This window comes from Zalophus californianus, chromosome 6 (genome assembly GCF_009762305.2).
Source record: "Zalophus californianus isolate mZalCal1 chromosome 6, mZalCal1.pri.v2, whole genome shotgun sequence".
In the NCBI taxonomy this organism is placed as follows: domain Eukaryota; kingdom Metazoa; phylum Chordata; class Mammalia; order Carnivora; family Otariidae; genus Zalophus; species Zalophus californianus.
Window position 1 is genome coordinate 62,133,013 of NC_045600.1, and position 20,217 is coordinate 62,153,229.

Below are 20,217 nucleotides of genomic sequence, written 5' to 3' on the forward strand. Positions count from 1 at the left end.
GTGTTTATTGCTGGATTATTCCCCTGGTGGACCACCCATGCGCTTAAACAAACAGGGATATTGAGAGCCAGAGAGATTGATTTTGTTTTAGAAAGAATTTGATATTTCAAAAAAAAATGAAGTCCTTGTGGAAAAAATATGATTTAGGATTGTTTTAAATTCTAATTTCATATTGAAACGGAAGAGAGAAATCATACTTTCACTGCCTGGGGTCTCTAAAGATGTTAATCAAGGTAATTAGTGAATTATACATAGGTCAGTATGCTGAGAAGGTAGAATGTGAGAGTGTTGTTGCTGTTGGTGGTGGTGGTTTCATTCAGTTTGGTGTCTTGCAGTTATTGAGGCCACTAGTGACCTTAGCAGGAGCAACCACCATATTGTTACCATCAGTGGGTTGGAGTTAAGGATTGAATGGAGGTGAGGAGACTGTTAGTGTGGATATCTTTTTGCCAGGAGCTTGACTGTGAAGTGAGAGAGAAGATTTAGTGGTCTCTGAGATGTGGTCTGTGACCTTTGAAGGTTAATTAATAATCTATTTGTGCTTGCTACAATTAGCTTGAACTGCTTCCAGAACTTCTTAGGGATGGTATCCACTGGCGATGTCTCTTGAACAGTGCAAACGGAGGTTACTAGCCAGGCCCAAAGCTCCCCCCCCCCCCCCAGGTGCCTTTGTGTCCTGGGTAGAACAGCACTGCAGACCCAAGTTCAACAGCTTGACAGAACCTCAGCGCCATGCCAGTGTCCTCTCTGTCCTTTGTACAGCTGTTTCCCCTTCTTCTTCTTCTTCCATCACCTCCTCATCTTTTAAAGCTCAGCTGGAATAGTCCCTGTTTGTTCCACCCTTCCCCCATGAAGTTGCTCAGTCTTTAGAACCCCCATAGCACCCTTAAATTATGGACATAGCATTTATCATGGTACTATGGAATTCCTCAATTTTCTGCTCTTCCATGACATCATTGAGATCAGGATCAGGATCCCTGTCTTTGCTTCCCAGTCCTCAGCTCCTCACACAGTATTGGGTGTTTAGTATGAGTTCAATAAATTTTTATTGAATAAATGAGTTTGTAGTTAATACATTACCATTCAAACAGTAAGTATGTGTGGGGGAGGACACTGTTGGATGTCTGGCAAAGGAATCCAGCCAGGAGAGAGAAAGAGAGGGAAACGGGGCACGAGTTAACAGCATCTATTATCCACTTCTGTTGCTACTTGAATCCAGGTTTTGTGCAGGTATGTGTGTTCTTACAAGCAGCCATGTGCCTTAGAGGGAACTCACCCTTCCCCAGCCTCATTGGGTAGGTCTGTTTGGACTGCAGGTAATCACATTCCTGTTGCCAGAGGTTGACTCAGGAATGGGCATTATACCCAATTCTGGGCAATGAGACATGGGAGACTTCTGAGAAATGTTTTCTTGCTCCTAAGAGAACAAGAGATGTTGTCTCTTCTTTCTCAGGGTGTTGTCATGTCTGGAGGGGAGACCTGGCATTAATGAAGCCATCTTGCCATCAGCTTGAGATGGAGCAGATGCCCGAGGATGCAGAGCAGAAAGACGGTAAGACCCTGGCTGGGCCACTGAAACTGCCTACCCAACCCTCTGTCTCTTAAGAATTACAGTTATTGCAATGAATGCATTTCCTTATTGTTTAAAGATGCTTGAATCTGTTTTTATGACTTGAAGCCAAAAGCATCCTAACTGAAACAACTTGCCATATAATAAATATTCATCAAATATAACTCAATTTGAAAGTGATGGCCTTAGAAACAAAAGAGCATGTTCCCCAAGACCCTGTCATGCACTAGGATTTGGAAAAGTAAAATATGATATTCCTGTGGTCTTCTCCTTATTGACCCAATGTTATTCCATTTATTTGCCTATGCCACTCAGCTGGTAGAAGCCAAATTTCTTTTTCTGGAAGATTAAGAAAAAAATTGGTCATGAGCTTTCTGAGGGAAAGTAAACAAAGTTATAAGACACAGAGAAGAAACCTTGTTGCTTTGGGGAGATAGAAAAGTAAAGCTTTAAAAACTGCAGTACAGTTAACTTTAGTTAAGTTCCAAAACATTAAAAGAGGGTACCACTGGCTCATGAATAGAGAAATTGAAACAAAATCAATGTCAAGAAGTAGACCCCAAAACATACAGGGATTTAGCAAATAATAAAGGTCTCATTTCAAATCCGTGGGGAAAACTAGATGTTTTATCAGTGGTGTTTGGACAACATGATAGCCAGCTATCATAAATAAAATTGGAGCCATACCTCATACTTTACCAAAGAAATTCCAAATGGGTCAAAGATTTTAAATATAAAAATGTGAAACCATAAAAAATACGAAAAGACATATGGACTCTTTTTTTCGTTGTAATTTATGACCAAAGAAAACCTTTTAAGATATGAACAAATTATAGCAGTTATAAAATAAAAGATTGAAACATTCAACCATGTTTTTAATAATGTGCATGCAAAAACAACCATAAGGGGAGTCAAAAGTCATTAGACAAATTGGGAAACATATTTGCAAGTCATTGCTACATAATCCTTAGGAAAAAGACCAATAACGCAATGCAAAAGTGGGTAAAGGATATTGGGTCAGGTGACATGGATTGGCAATTTGGCAGTCTCTATCAAAATTACAAATATATATAATCTTTGATTCAGTGATTTTACTTATAGGAATTATTTATAATAATTCTATTAGTAGCGATTCTATTTACAACATACTCCTAGATATGGAAATCACTTGTTGAACAAGGTTATTCATTGCAGCATTTTTTGTAGTATCAAAAAAAAGGAAATAATGGACGTGATCACTTATGGCAGAGTGGTTAGACAGATGGTACTATGTTAATATAATGGATTACTACTCATCATGGAGAAAGATTGAGGAGCTCTTTGTGTACTGGTGTGTAGTGACCTCTGGTATATCTTAAGTAAAAAAAGTAAGGGATGGAACAGAATAGTGGATTGCCATTTGTGTAAATAAAAGATGGTGAGAGGTGGGGTGTCTGGGTGGCACAGTTGGTTGGGGGAGTCTTGTTTTCCACTGGGGTCCTGATGGGGTCATGGGGTTGTGATCTCAGGGTCATGGGATCTAGCCCGACGTTGGGCTCCATGCTCAGCATGGAGTCTGCTTGAGATTCTCTCTCTCTCTCCTGTCCACCTCCCCCCAAATCGATCAATCCTATCTTTAAAAAAAAAAAAAAAAAGATGGTGAGAGGTGCCTTGCACAAATTTACTTGTATATTTCTGCAAGGAAACATAGGAAATCAGTGACCCTGATACCTCTAGAGGGGAACTGGAGGGCTGGAGCATGTGTCGGGGAGGGAGACTTCACTGTGTAAAATTGTATGCCTTTGACTTATGAACTACATGAATGGATTCCCTATTCCAATTCCAAAACAAATAAATTACACTTAAAAAGGTATTTGAAAAGCAAGGAGGAGAAATAGAAAAACCCTCAATGCTTTCAAAATGAAAACTGAAAATGAGGAACTGTAAATCTAATTTAATAAATGCAGGACACCCATATCCAGCATCTCCACCTTTTTCAGCTCTCTACCAACCTCACATAGGCTGGGGTTTGATTTGCCAGCCCTGAGCCCCCTCCCTAACCACTTCCCATTCCTCCTGCCCCAGCGTCAAACTCTGCTGGGGATTCACTTTCTATGCTTCTGTCTTCGTCATACCCAGGGCAGAGCACTAAGCTGAGAGCATCCTACTTTCCTCTGCTGGGTACAAGTGATGGGTACAATTGTCTGTCTGAAGGGTGGGTGAGTAGTTGAGACACTTAATTTTGGAAAATTAGACTAAGGCAGAAGAAAATGAAAGCAAGTCAAGGTAGGTTTTCACCCGTAGAGAACTGTAACAGGGTGGGTGAGAGGAAATGATAATAAACCGTAGAGAGGGTACCCACCTACTTGCCACACTTTGGCTGAATTTTTCTCTTCCCAGAGTTCTATAGTTGATGCCTTATTAACATCAGAGGGGATTTGATGACTTGTCATATTCAGTCCTGACTACTGAAATGAAAAGGATAGAAAATGAAAAGTATGGAAAATGAAAATCAATTGCATTCTTTAATTTTAGTCATCCCATTCCTGGAGCATATTGAATACTACTTTGGGTTCTTTCATTGTTCAGTTTATTAATAACAAAGAACCAAAGTATTTCACATTCCTAAAGAGTCTTTCATCTCAAAGGAGCCAATGTAATTCACTAATTCAGTTACCTGAACTACATTTGGTAATTATTTGAGGATCACTTCACCCAGGGGTGAATTTCAACGAGTTGTGTGACACAGCCAACAGTCACTTCATTCTCCAGTCAGTGCAAAAGAAAAATGAATAGCTAATGGGGATGTCCTCCTGAAGGATTTGCCCAGTGAAAACTTCAGGGAGATGGATGCTGAAAGAATGTAATTAACTGCCCGAAATTAGTACCTCTACTCTTACTCAGGGTTTCCTGACCTCTTTACTAGAGTCAGGATGGAGAGGTGTCTTATCTCAGAATGGGGCTCTCTAGCAGCCAAGAGACTTGTGAACAGCAGTCACTCCATTGCTATATTTTTTTGAGTGGTTATAAATGGTATTGTATTTTTAATTTGTGTCCACATAGTCACTGTAAGAATATAGAAATGCAATTCATTTTTCTATTGTTACAATTGATTTTTGTATGTTGATCTTGTATCTGTGATGTAGTTGAAACTACTAGTTTGAGGAATGTTTTTTTCAGATTCCTTGGGATTTCTATGTAGACCATGATGGCATCTGCAAAGAGGGACATTTTTAGTTCTTTCTTGTCTGTATGCCTCTATTTTTTTTTCTTGCTTTATTGAGCTGGCTAGGTCACAGGAATAGCAGTGATGAGAGGAGACAACTTTGCAGACCTTTTTACCTTGTACCTGATCTTTTTTTTAAATTTTATTTATTTATTCAACAGAGAAAGAGAGAGAGCGCCAGAGAACACAAGAGGGGGGAATGGCAGAGGGAAAGAGAGAAGCAGGCTCCATGCTGGGCTTGATCCCAAGACCCTGGGATCATGACCTGAGCCAAAGGCAGACGCTTAACAGACTGAGTCACCCAGGCACCCCCCAACCCTTGTGCATGATCTTAGGGGAAAAACATTCAGTCTTTTACAATTTGTTAGCTATGGGATTTTTCATTGATGTTCTTTATCAAATTGAGTAAGTTTCCTGCTATTCCTAGTTTTCTGAGAGTTTTTTAAATCATGAATAGGTGTTGAATTTTTATCAAATGTTCATTCTGCATCAACTGATACAGTCACAAGGAATTTTTTTCTCTTTATTAATGTGGGTGACTATATGGATTGGTTTTTGAACATTAAACCAGACGTATCCATGACTAGCAGTTATTCCAATACTACTCATTTTAAAGTTCATTTATAAGAAATAGTGTCTCAGTTATTTGACCCTATAAGGGGGTGGGGGGAGAAGAGAGGTTACGGCTTGATCCGCTTTACTGAATCCAGTAAGGCTTCCTTTTCTCTTCCATCTACTCTCTACTATTACCCAGAGGTCAGGAAAACACTGCCGGTAGGGACACCTGCCCATTACCATGAGGCTGGTCATTGGCGAGTGTAACATGGAGTCTGGCTACTGTGAAAGCTTGTGTTTGTGGGAGCATGTTCATCAGTCACTGCTGTCCCAGAAAGAATGATCTCCGCTTCCCTTCTGTATGCCAGAGAGCATGTTAGTACATTTTAATGGCAGAAGGTAAGTCATATCTAAAATCCTAGCAGAAAAGGAGTAAGGAAGATATGGTTTTAAGTCTTCCAACCCCTGTGATCCAGCGAGGAGTATAGAAAAGAGGCAGAAATACATGCAGAGGGCGAAGAGACAAAATTTAGCACTCCCATCTGCTTCACTGAATCTGATAGGAAACAGACCTTCCATCTACTCTTCTTAATTACCCTGCAAATTCTTTCTCTTAAATTTTGATGTCATCTTTCCTCTTATTTCCCTCATCATCATTCAAAAGCCTACCCAGAAGGATGTATTTGCAAAGGTGGAGTTGGGGTGGAAAAGAAAGAGGTAAGATGCAATGCAATAGGATAGCTGCTATTTGAACGACCTATTTGAATGACGTGTGCTTGTGTAGAGATGTTTGAGAAGATGAGAAAGAAAGAAAGGCAGACAGAAGAGTCTCGATTTTGGCAGTTTGGAGTGCTCTGAATGGGCACGTATGTAGCCGGAGATAGCGTGCAGAGTTAGCAAGAGGTAATTAAGGACAGAGCTCATGAGGCTGGGGGCTCAGTAATGGGACATGACCCCAACAAAGAGAAACAGATGGGCAATGATCATGTTCAGAGAAACAGAGCCAAGGACTTGAGTAGGACAAGCCGTGGCTTGATTGACAAGTCAAAGTTGAAAGAAAGGCAGTTGGGAAGGAGAATTTGGAGTCAGGGATAGGATTGCTTCAGGGACTCTGGTGGAGCAGGTGCCAGCCCTCAGCCCTCTGCTGCTGCTTATTATTTGAGGTGGCAGAGTGTGCAGAGGAGACTTCTATAACCAGTGAGCCTGGTGTGTATCACTTTTGGGGATTTGACAGACAGATGCTGACTTCCAAGATCCTAAGATCTTTGTAAGTTTAGTTCTTTCCCCAAGGCCCAGGTGAGATGTTCTGCTAAGAGATAGCATGATTAGAAGTCAAAGTTGTGTGAAAGGCCCAGGACTGCCTCCCTCCCCTCCCCTCCCCTCCCCTCCCCTCCCCGTCCCATCCCCGTCCTGTTCCCATTCCTGTTCCCTTTCCCCTTCCCAAAAGCTCAGTTGGGAACTTTTTCCCATATGGAAGACTACTGAACCCTTGAATAAAGAAGTATGCTAAGTCTGATGGGTTAGAGAGGTCAGGGCTATGGGAGGTAACAAGAGCCAGTGAGGGACAAAATGCCTTCCTTCTGGACACAGCTCCCTAGATTCCTCCAGTCTCTATGTAACACCTCAGAATGCAGCTGTGCACGGCTCTCCGGCTTGTTATCCTTCAGAGGGTTAGAGTGCAGCTTGGAGGTAGCGGGGTGACTGATTTTATTCCTGCATGGGTCAGGGCACTTTGCACTGCTCCATGGCCCCAGACTGCTCCCTTAGGCTGGTCTACAGGTGTGAGATATTGGTCTCAAGAAGCATCGAACTGGCATCATTAGATCCATTGGCGACGTTAGAAAAGTATCATCTCAGGATTAGTGGTACACCCCAAGTGTCCTTCTCACATACAGAGGACTAAACATTTTTCCATGCCAGTGATTTTCAAATTCTTTTGGCCTTTAAATTCTTCCCCCCCCAAATGAAATCTTACTTGGAAACCCAATATAAAAATCAAATAGAAGAGGAAGTGTTCTGATTGAATATTGGGCATTCAGATACCCATGTATTTACCCCCTTCCTCCTTTGGACTACCTCCAAAAATTTTCTAGGGCTTTAGTAAACAGAATATTAAAATCACTGTATTATGTGTTCTTTAAAGCTGGTTAGTACTCTTACTCAACTTCAAAGAGTAAGAAACTGAGACATGAATGGGCTAAAGAAGTTACTTTGCCAAGGGCACGCTGTGTGTTTGTATCAGTCAGGAACTGTACTTGGCTGATCTGAAAATTGATTTAAGCAACACAGAACTTTCTTTTCCTCTCCTCAAATAAGGTGTCCAGAAGTGGGCAGTGTAGGGTTGATGTGGTGGTGCCATGAGCTTTTTGGGGATCTAAGGTCTTGGCGGCTTGCCATTCCACAATCCCTAGGGTGAATCTTCATCCTGTGTTTATAGTATGATTTCTAGAGCTCCAGCCACTTGACCCCAGCATCTGAAAGATATAGAAAGAGGAACAGAAAGGGCCTGCCATCTGAGTCATTCCCTTTAAAGGGGGCTTTCTAGAAAGCCTCAATGTCTTTTACTTATATCTCACGTAAGTCATAAACTGAAGCTGGGCGTTCTGTCAGTCCTAGCAATGTGGGAGCTCTGACAGTGAGGAAGGGGAGAATCACTATTGGTTGGGTAACTTATGGTCCACCACAAATATGATACCCTTACCCTCTAAGTGAGCACATGTCTTGGATTTTGGATTAGTTCCAATCGCAAAGAACCCGCCTATTCTTCTAAACCCACAAAGTCAGCATTTTGGCACCTAAGTGTATGTTTTTTCTATTCAGAAAAGGCTCAAATATCCTTTGTCTCATTCATTTGTCCTGAATTTTATTTTAGAAAATGAACTGTTCATAAAAGAACTGAATCTGTTATTTGCTCAAATTGCTTGATACATGTCATTTTAAAAAAAATATTGTTCACGTTTTGGATTCTCTTCAGGTGGCAGGTGGAAAGAGGTTAGTCATACATGGGGGGTTGGTGACCAAAAGTGGGAGCCAGATTATTCTTCAGGGTACACTAATCCCCATCCTTTGACCCTTTACCACATGAGGGTCTTCACTGACTTCTCCCTGAAGTATTACCATTCCCTACCTGCTTTCCTGTCCACCTAATCATGGGGCACGGGGCACTGTTGGTGCCCTCTGAGCCACCACTGCCTGTGGTGTGGTGTGGAGGACGAATACTGGACGTGGACTAAAAAGAATCTGGACTCAGCTCTGCCCCTTTCCAGGGGCCTTGCGGCGACCTTCAGGCAAGCCCCTTCATTCCTCCAGGCCTCAGTTCCCTCCTCAGTAAAATCTGGGGTTAGACTAGATGAGCTCTGTGGACACCTGCCAAGTCAAACATTCTGATCGTATCTCCTGCTCCCGTCCCCCTTCCTTTGCCCTCCGTTGGATTGGAATGTGACCTACAAATGCTGCCAATCGCTGGGCAAGGGCTCTTCAAAGTCACCTGTCCCTTTTCTGCCACCAGAAAGAATTGTGCTGAAAATCAGCCTGTTTTCTTGAAGTTTCACTGAAGAAGATTTGTTTTCCAGACTCTAGGAGGTTTTCTTAATGTAGGTCTTTAACTAAAATGCCTCCGATTGTAATTCAAAGCCTGTTTGCTTTTGCCCTATTGTTTGTATGATTCTTGTCTGGTTATTCAGAGGAAAACTTCGGACAAAATAAAAATTGCAATAGGATGAAAAATATTTTCCAGGGGAAGATATAGGATTCAGATTTCTCATTGTCTATTCATGAGTTCACTTATTAGCTCATTCAGTTGACTGAGAAACCTAGGTGCCTATGTGCAAGTCACACACGGAAAATGTGGGCTTCTACCCTGACCTGGTCTATACTGTGGATGAAAGTGCCAATATGTGTCAGGCCCTGTCCCATGTGTGTCACATTCTTAGTTAATCTTTACAACAGCCATATGATATAGGCATTTATTATGGAATTTTTATTGCTCTTGGGGCGCCTGGGTGGCTCAGTCAGTTAAGTGTCTGCCTTGGCTCAGGTCATGCTCCCAGGGTTCTGGGATCGAGCCCTGCATCGGGCTCCCTGCTCCGCGGGAAGCCTGTTTCTCCCTCTCCCACTCCCCCTGCTTGTGTTCCCTCTCTCGCTGTGTCTCTCTCTGTCAAATAAATAAAAATAAAATCTTAAAAAAAAAGCTGTCTGGAATTTTATTGCTCTTGTCTGCCCCCTCTTTAGACTCGAGGGGCTACACATTACCCCTTCCTAATTTATTTACCTAATTTGGGGGGCACCTATTAGGTGCTAGACATTAGGGTTATGACCAAATAAGACAGAAAGGGTTTAGCTGACAGGCCTGCCAATCTGTTAATCATAGTGCTCTGACTACTCCCAAGTATATGACACAAGCTTGGACCATCATGAAACTGTGTCTTTTTTGATAGTGATTGGGCTGAGGGTTGGGAGAATGACCCAACTAGGGACAGTTAGAGTTTTTATATGCCATATGATCTGATTCTGGTTGCTGGAAAAGGCAAAGTTTCTCTTTATCCATTTGAGCCCTGGATTCAGATATATGTGATACCTACTCCACTATTATGCTTTCCAGTTTCATAAACCAATAAAATCTTTTTGCTTGAACCATTGGTTTGAACCATATAAACTGCCATTTTTTTTTTCCCAGATTTTTTTCTGGTTTAAACTAATGATTTGAATTTCTGCTGTCTGCAATTGAAAGAGTCCTGACAAATCTGGTAGTATTGTTATCTCTCATGTAGATTAAGAAAATGAGGCTAGGAGTATTTATTTACCCCAGGTCATTCTGCTATTAGGCATAGCAAGAACTAAAACCCAGGCAACTTCAAAGCCTATGTTCTTGATTACTCTGGTACCATCCCATAAAGTCAGACAAGGACTGAAGAGAAGAGACTTCTACTCAAGGAGTGGTCCACAGGCAGTTGCCTACCAGCAAACTCTTTGCTACTGGTCCAAGAGGAGGTAAGAAGTAATGAACCAGAATGTAAACAAACTGTATCTCTAAGTACACTTTTCAAGTTCAGCTGACATTTTTTTTTGTAATAGAAATACTTTCCTGAGAAAGTAAGCAGTATGTTGATTTAGATTCTGATGCATACTCTTTATCCCCTCTTGGGTTGGCATCAAGCTATGGACCAGTACTTGGAGGAGCACTGGTAGAGGACTGTTGGGTTTGCTGCCCAGCTGACAACCATCTTACTATCTCTGGAGACTTCCACAGAAGCTGTGTCTGTATCACGTGACCTTGTCCCCCTCTTCTGTTAGTCATAACTGATTTGTTCACGTCATTTGTTTGAGTCAAGCTGGACCAACCAGATTTTCTTGTCTAAGAATATGGAATCTTAAAAAAAGAAACAAAGGAACCAGGAGATGTTAGTTGCTGAGTTCCAAAAATGGATGAGCCCAGAAACTCTTTACTTTCATGTCTCTGGAGCTGGTGTAATTCTTGACTTCTGAGGAGTGGTTGTTCAATCTTACATCTTGTAAGGTTATGAATATCCTTTTGAGTAAATTCCCTTTTGTCTTAAGCTAGCCAGAGTTGGTTTCAAGAGAACTTTAATACCATTGAAAAATATGGGGAAGACCACCTGTTCATGACTCAGAATTCTATAATTTCAGTTATTAGTTAGCCTATATGACACCGTCCTCCATAATTCTAGGTCTCAGTAATAGTTGGAAACATTGCTACCTGAGCTGGGGGGTCCCCACTATAAAATGGAAACAAAGATGTACATAATCAATTACCCTTGGTGACTAAAGTAACTCTGATAAAGACTAAACATCTTAATTAAAGCAAATAAATGATCAACCTTTGTCTGCTTAACTATAGATAAATAGGACCCAAATGAATGAATTAACTCATTGCTGACTTTAGGAACATTACTACTCCGGGCTAGAGCACTCACATCTGCTCATCTAGCTGGCTTTCAAAGAATGACCATGCGCTCTGGGAAAACCAACATTATCTCCACCAGCTAAATGCAAACAGCAGTTTCTTGAATTCATATTTGGTTTTTGGGGGAAAAAAAAACGATGGAGACACAACCCCAATCCTCTTGTTACTTGGCCATATCTGTTTAGATGCAATATTTGATTTAAAAAAATATTTGGTTGCCTCCTGAGATCATCTCACTATTTGAAGTTGTGAGTCGGGATTGAAGCAAGTCCCCTCCAACTTGGTGAAGGAAGCAGTACAAATGGAGGTTTGAAGATGCATCCTTAGCGGCTAGAAGGCGCCGCATGGAGTGATGGCAGGAAGAGAAAGGAAGCACGCACGAGGTGCTTGCTGCTTTTCCTTCAGCGGAGGAAAAACAGTGCTGGAAGGTATTGGGGGAGGCTTCAAAGCTTGAAGCTTTCATCGTTTATTTCTGAATCCAGACAATTGTCTCCTCTGTGCTTACCTAGAATCTCTGTGATCTTGGTTCTGAATAGGTTAATCTATTTTTAAAGGGTATCCAAATGCTATTAAGATAATTCTTGCATTCCTTTGCTCTTTCTATTTAAAAATTAAAGTGCTTATAGTAATAGATATCTTTGCCCGTATAGCCAAGAGGATCACCTACAAATGCTCTCTGAATAGAAAAAAAACCCCTCGAACCTGAGATTCAAATACCTATGCTTATAATTCTCTACATATAAAACCTCTTCTTAGTCTCTGTTTAAATTCTAGTGATTTAGGTGCAGAGTTCTTTTTTTCTTAATTGTATCGCTGGACATAAATTAGGCATAATCTATAAGATTTTCAACGTGATATCATACGTCCAGCATTTTTTATTGTACTAAATTTCAGGGCTAATTTAAGTTTAAACTCTTTATTTTAGAAAATCAGTAACAGCAACTAATTAGCACATCTCATTCTGGATGTATTTGCCAACCAATTTCAGAGACTCATTTGCCTGTTAAGAGATTTTATTGAACACCAGCACCACAGACTCTCCTTTTTTTCTAGTAAACAGCTCATGCTTATTATCTTATTACAGGAATGCCACTGGTTAAATCAGGCTCTGAATATAAATAGCCATATTACTGCCATCAGGCATCAATGTTTATTTAGTGGCTGTGAGTCATGCATACCTCTTTGATCGGGTTTGGAATGAGCCGTTGCAGTTTTTGTTCAAAAAGGTTATTTGCAAAGGCTATAGAAGTATCAGTTAGATTAAACATGAAATTAATCAGTGTGGAATTTTATCAGCCATTTCTGCCACCAAACACCAGGTGTCAAGAGCATGTGCAAATGAGGGCTGAACATAATGAAGCTGGGGGGGACAGCTTAGTAGGGAGGTCAGAAAAGATTCCAAGAGGTCTACCATACTCAGGGAGTGAAGATGGAGGGAGGGGGAGTGGGAAGGAGCGGGGGAGGGAGGGAAGGAAGGGGGGGAGGAGGGAAGAAGGAAGGAGGGAAATATTGAAGGCCTACCGAATCATCTGGAACTCATTGGCAGTTTCACACTGTGTATCTCATAGCAGAGTATATGGAAAAGAGAGTCCGGTGATCTGGGTCAGCCTGAACTCTGCCTTGTCCTACCCAGTGATCTTTGGGAAACTGTTTAACGCATACATGCATTACCAAGGATACATATAGAACATATGATAAACTGGTACAAAAGCATATTTTCCACCTCAACCTTTCTTGAGACTAAAAGTAGCAGGGAGCAAGAGACCCAAGATAGCTGTCATATGGTTTTAGTTGATGAAACTGTGTTGGTGGAAGAGATGAGGCCCTTTGACTGGAGGGCTCGTTTAAAATGGGTCCATTCATTCCTTCAACATTTAGTGGGTGCTCCAGCCTGTCAGGTGTATGTGCGGAGAGAGGCCTGTGAATAATTATACCAAGGTGAGTGCTGTGATGATTGCCACTATAAATTCCTGGTGACCTCACTCTCCGGCAGCCCTCATCACTGCTCAGCCATTATGTGGCATTTCTGCCCTGCAACTCTCCCTGCCGCTGCCTCAGTGCCTATTTCTGATGTTCTCCACTGTCTTCAAGCTTCTGACTTTCCCTGAGTTCGTCTTACTCTCAGCAGATGATCTAACTTTCCCTACAGTGAAAATGAATTCACCTACATCCACTCTCATCCTCTCCTTCTCCCTCATTCTCCTCATAGAGAACGTCTTCCCTCTTCTAGGAGGCAATCCTTCTACCTGTCGTTTGGACCCCATCTCTTCCCAGGGTTCTTTTTCTATCCAGAGTCTTCCCTTCTTCTCTCTCAACTGGCTCTTTGCCGTCAGCAGATAAAAATGCTTAGTGTTTCCCAATTAAACAAAAAGCAAAACCATCCTCCTTTGAGAGTACCTCTCTGCAGGAATCTTCCTTCCTTGTCACAGATAAGCTTCTTGAAAGAATTGTCCACCTAGAACTCTCACTTCCTCGGGTTCCACTTAATCTTGGGTCAGGTTGTCTGGGAGACTCTGACCCAGAAAGTTGCATGCAGGTGGTATATGGGGGTGGGTGCTCTAGAAACCACCTTGGGAGTGAGATGAAGGAAATGGGATTGGCTAGAGAACTCAAGAGCTGGCATGACCTTTCAGAGATGACCTGAATTGAGACAAAGGGGACAGACCTTTTTCACCCCACATCAATGTGTCATTGGATGCACATGGCAGGTGTATACCCTTGGGCAAGGCAGCTTCCTTTGATAAAGGGTAACTCTTGGAGAAGAATCTGGCCATGGGCCACCAGCAGGCAACAGTCCTGGCAGCTGGGGGAATGAGTGCTTCATTCCTAGACGGGTTTCTGGGTGGCACAGCCTAGCGCACACTGCTTACCCAACCTTCTATGACCTGGCTTTCTCTTGAGCTCCAGACTCCATCTACATTCAACTGCTTGTCAGACATTTCCATCTGGACATCTCCCAAAAGCCAATGAAACATTCAAATTTAACTCATCACTTTCTACCACTCCACTCACTCCTTCCTTAGGGTTCTTTGTCTTGGTAAATGGAAGAGAGACGATAACCTGTGAGAGTTATCCTTTCTCTCCTTTGTGGATTACTTCAGGCTCTGTTTGTTCTTTGCAGCCCTTCTGAGGGGTCCTGTGGGCTGAATACACATGCGCACTAAGCAAGCTGCTCTTTTTGCATCCTGTCACCAACCAGGAGCCAGGGCGGCACCGCAGCTCACTGCGTTCTGGCACGGCTGTCCTTGCTCGCTCCACTTGTCTTCATTCTCACTTTCTTGGGCTTGCATCTACCAAATATATTGTTATGACCATCACTATGGTCTCAGGCGTTGCTTTTTTATATTTTAATTTTATTTTATTATGTTATGTTAGTCACCATTCATTACATCATTAGTTTTTGATGTAGTGTTCCATGATTCATTGTTTGTGCATAACACCCAGTGCTCCATGCAGAACATGCCCTCTTTAATACCCATCACCAGACTAACCCATCCTCCCACCCCCCTCCCCTCTAGAACCCTCAGTTTGTTTCTCAGAGTCCATAGTCTCTCATGGTTCATCTCCCCCTCCGATTTCCCCCCCTTCATTTTTCCCTTCCTACTTTTTTTTTTTTTTTAACATATAATGTATTATTTGCTTCAGAGGTACAGGTCTGTGACTCATCAGTCTTACACAATTCACAGCACTCACCATAGCACATACCCTCCCCAATGTCTGTCACCCAGCCACCCCATCCCTCCCACCGCCCACCACTCCAGCAACCCTCAGTTTGTTTACTGAGATTAAGAATTCCTCGTATCAGTGAGATCATATGACACTTGTCTTTCTCTGAGTTATTTCACTCAGCATAATACCCTCTAGTTCCATCCATGTCGTTGCAAATGGCAAGATCGTTGCAAATGGCAAGATTTCTTTTTTTGATGGCTGCATAATATTCCATTGTATATGTTGTATACATATATACCACATCTTCTTTATCCATTCATCTGTTGATGGACATCTTGGCTCTTTCCATAGTTTGGCTATTGTGGACATTGCTGCAATAAACATTGGGGTGCACGTACCCCTTTAGATCACTACATTTATATCTTTGGGGTAAATACCGAGTAGGCAATTGCTGGGTCGTAAGGTAGATCTATTTTCAACTTTTTGAGGAACCTCCATACTGTTTTCCAGAGTGTCAGGCCTTGCTTTTTGAGGACCTGAGCAAAGATACCACCTTTTCCCCAACATCCTTTTTTCCAATAAGTCATATCAATTCCAACTTCTAAAGAACTCTTCAGTCTTTTCTTTTGTCAACATCTCCATTGCCACCACCCTTAGGCAAGCTCTATCAGTTCCTCCTGGATTGTCACCTCAGCCTCCTAACTGGTCTCCAGGCCTGCTTCCCTACAAGCTATTCCCCACTCTCTAGCCTGACACACAGAGCTTAATGTTAGTTCTGAGAGTGAGTGAATACGTGAATAAATGTATCACAGGGTGCTGCATCTTGTAACTGAGCTACTTTGGAATGTTGACATAAGAATTTTTTCTAGAAATTTTTAGAGTATGTGTGAGTTGGGGTGGGGAGGCGCTGAGGGAGAGGGAGAGAGAGAATCCATGCCCAGCATGGAGCCGACATGGGGCTGGATTCCACAACCTCAAGATAATGACCTGAGTGGAAATCAAGAGTGGGACAATTAACCGACTAAGCCTCCCAGGTGCCCCTCTTTGTAGAATTTTTTAACATTTGACACTCAATCTTCCCCTCTGGGAGGGATCACGCATTAGTGGGCCAGCTGGTTACCTCATAGACAGAGGCTCAAGGGCTTCAAGATAGGAGACTAGAAGTTTTTTTTCTTTTTAAATTGAATTTTGGTTGAAGTTCCCTTTCTTCCTTCCTTCCTTTCTTTCCCTCTTTCATTTCCTCCTCCCTCCCTTCCTTCCTTCCTTCCTTTTAAAAAGATTTTATTTATTTATTTGACAGAGGGAGACACAGCGAGAGAGGGAACACAAGCAAGGGGAGCGGGAGAGGGAGAAGCAAGCCTCCTGCTGATCAGGGAGCCCGATGTGGGGCTCGATCCCAGGACCCTGGGATCATAACCTGAGTGGAAGGCAGATGCTTAATGGCTGAGCCACCCAGGTGCCCCTTTTTCTTTTCTTTTCTTTTCTTTTCTTTTCTTTTCTTTTCTTTTCTTTTCTTTTTTCTTCCTTCTTCCCTCCCTTCCTCCCTTCCTCCCTTCCTTTGTTTCTTTGTTCATTTTTTTCTTTCCTAGATTGGGCTGACCCACATAGCACTTTTATTCTTCTCTGCTGTTCTACTTCTAAGAGTTCATGGGGTTTTAAGGTAAGTGAATAGTAGTAGATGTGGAGTGCTTAGAGCTGTGCGGGTTACATATTAGGGACAAAATAAGTTTTAGTTATTAGCATTATCATCCTATTATGGATTTTTTCCCTCCTATTTCCTTTCTCCCATTTCCTGAGGGTTAAAATAGTTTAAAAATATTTAATTCAAAATTGAGTAAATTCCATTTTCTGAATGTAGCTCTCCTAGGAAACAAAATACAGTAGAGATCTAAGTGGTCATCATCCTAAAATTGGCACTGTCCAGATGAGTTACTTAGTTTCTGTGCAATATGTTTTTGTGGATATAAAATGCAATTTAAACCTCAAGATTCTAGAATTAATATTCAATTTAGAAAAGTTAGAAAGTAAAAATAAAATTAGTTTTCCTTAAGCCTTCAAGTTCAAATTATAATTCTTATTTTAAAAATAAATGTAATCAATCCAGGGAGGTATTTGATTATAATTTGCTTGAGTAGCTGAACAGACCAAATTCCTTAGAACAGTCTGTGCTATTAACATCTCAATTTTTAAAATTCCATTGGGGGTGCCTGGGTGGCTCAGATGGTTAAGCGTCTGCCTTTGGCTCAGGTCGTGATCCCAGGGTCCTGGGATTGAGCCCCGCATCGGGCTCCTGGCTCAGCAAGAAGCCTGCTTCTCCCTCTCCCTCTGCCTCTCCCCCTGTTCATGCTCTCTCTCTGTATCTCTGTGTCTCAAATGAATAAATAAAATCTTTAAAAAAATAAAATAAAATAAAATTCCCTTGAACATTTTAAACTGCGTTTATAAATTGAGTGTATCTGATTATTTAAAGCACTTCTACTGCCCAACCTGACCACCAAAGGCTTCCCAGCTCTAAAAAAGCTAATTAAGTTAATGAATGTGGTCCATCTCAAGCTAATCGTATACATTCCAGTTTTGCTTACAAACTTTGCATAATTCTCTTTATCTTTCAACTGAAAATCTAAGTCTAAAATAAATTACTGAGTTATACCTTTCAAACTAGAATCAAAGTCCAAATCTATCAAATTTCCCTAAAATCTCTTAAACACTTCAAATATAAAATGAATACAGATCATTCCTAAATGCATGAACGAACTATTAGTAGCATGGTTTGGTTTATTTCATCATCTCTATATTTAATTCTAAACTTCCAGAGTAGAGAGATAGCTTTTACCATCTCAAGCAACTTGGTGCTGCTTTTGGCCAAGAGTTTTGGCTGGCATACAGTTATAAGGTCTGAATGCCTGTCTGGGCACCAAAGGAGATGCTGAGCACCTTTTTAATAGCCACAGTGATAACAAGGGACTTCTTGTCTGTGCCCGACACATGGGGCTGTTTTCACAGCTGACCTTCCAGTTTCCAATTAGATCATTATCCAATTCTTTCTTCTGATTTGAGCCTGCAGCTCTGGGTGGTTTACCTGTTGGTAGATATTAATTACTCTATTTACCACTGATTAACTTGAAAATTAAAAAAAAATTACCTTTCATGTTTGAATATTGGTCGTAATCCTAAAGATATTTATACTATCAGGTACACTCTTGTCATTTATGGGAAAGGAAAAGGGGGAAAAAAGATATATTGAACATAATTTAGCAAAACTTAGGTGCTATACACAGGTCATTATATTTGTATTTATTATTTTATTTAATCTTTTTCACAGTTGTATGATAATAGGCAGGTGCAGTTATGTCCATTTGATAGAAGGGAAACTGAGGCTCAGAAAATTAAGTAGCTATTAAGTCACAAAGCCGGCATATGAGCCTAGTTTTGATTCCATAACCCGAAGTCTGTGCTTTGTGGGGAACTTCATGTAAGCCTCCTGAGATTTCTAGCTAGAAAACAAGTTTGGCCACACATGTAGAAGGTTCTTGGGGTTGTATTTCTTAAAAATTATTTTTCCTGCTATCTTTTTTTGTAACAAAACAGTCATGAATAGTTTGGGGTCATGGCTGTGAGTTGAACATTTGACACTCGCTCTTCCCTTCTGGGGGAGATCACACATTAGTGGGCCAACTGGTGACCTCATAGGCAGAGGCCGGAGGGCTTTGAGATAGGAGATTAGAATTCTTCTTTTTTTTTTTTAATTGAAGTACAGTTGAAGCTTGCTTGCTTGCTTGTTGGCTTGCTTTCTTCCCTTCCCCCCACTTCCCTTCCCTCCTCTTTTCTCCCCCAGCCCCCACCTATTCCCTTCCCTTCCCTTCCTTCTTTCCATTTGGAAATAATTTCAAGCTTATAGAACAGTTATAAGAATAGATTAACAAAAAATCCTTGTTATTCCCTTCCCCCAGGTCCACCAATTGTTAATATTCTATCATTCTCTGAACTATTTAGGAGTGTGTTGCATACGTCATACTTCTTTACTCCTGAACACTTCAGTGTATATTCCCTAAGAATAAGGATATTCGTTTACACGACCACAGTTCAAATATCAGATCAGATCAGGAAATTTTGAAATTTTGAAATTGATATAATGCTGTTGTCTAATTCAAATATAAAATGAATACAGATCATTCCTAAATGCATGAACGAACTATTAGTAGCATGGTTTGGTTTATTTCATCATCTCTATATTTAATTCTAAACTTCCAGAGTAGACAGATTTTACCATCTCAAGCAACTTGGTGTTGCTTTTGGCCAAGAGTTTTATCTGGGATACAGTTATACGGTCTTATTCCCATTTCACCAATTGTGTCCCTTTTAACAATTTTGCTTTTCTGGCCCACAATCCAATATGGGATTAAGTATTACGTTTACTTATCTGGCTTTTTAGTTTGCATAGTCTGGAATTTAGTTTGCATAGTCTGGATTCCTGGGCTTTCTCTGCCTTTCATGTCATTGACATTTTTTTTTTTTTTTGAAGCATACAGGTCATATATTTTCCAGAATAGTTCTCAGTATGGGTTTGTCTAATGTTCCCTCATGATTAGATTTAGGTTATGCCTTTTTGGCAGGAATCCTACCTAAGTGCTACCGTGTCCTTCTCAGTGCATTCTATGAGGAGGCATTCTGTGTCAGTTTGACCCATTATTGATGATGTTAATTTTGATCACTTGGCTAAGGTGGCGTCTGCCAGATTTCTCTCCTGCAAATTTTCTACTTTCCCCTTTTTAATTAATAATTTGTAGTGAGATGTTTTGAGATTTTGTAAATAAACCGTTTCTCATCAAACTTTTATCTACTAGCTTTATCATTCATTAAAGATCTTCTCTGAATCAATTAATACTATATAGCTGCAAAATGCTGATTTTCTAACTCCACCATTGTTTCTACATTTATGAGTTGGCATGTTGTGGTGAGGGAGCACTTACTGGTGTCATTAATTATAAGTATGGACTAACGGGTTCTTAGTTTTGTTCAGTGTGTTATTGTTCATTACTATAATTATTTTGATGCTCAAACTAAGATGTACCTAGTGGATGCACATTTTAAGCTGGTTCTTGTGTCCCTTTGACTCATCATTTTTTGAACACTTATTTACTTTCTGACACAAGATAGTGGAGACTCATCTTGTACTTTTTCTGTCTGAGCCCTGGAATCACTTGTTTCTCCAGGGAGCCCTGGTTCCTTTTAGTGGGGAATGGTTTCTAGAAACCCAGATTTGGATGCTACCAGTGTCAAAGCTTTTAGGCCCTT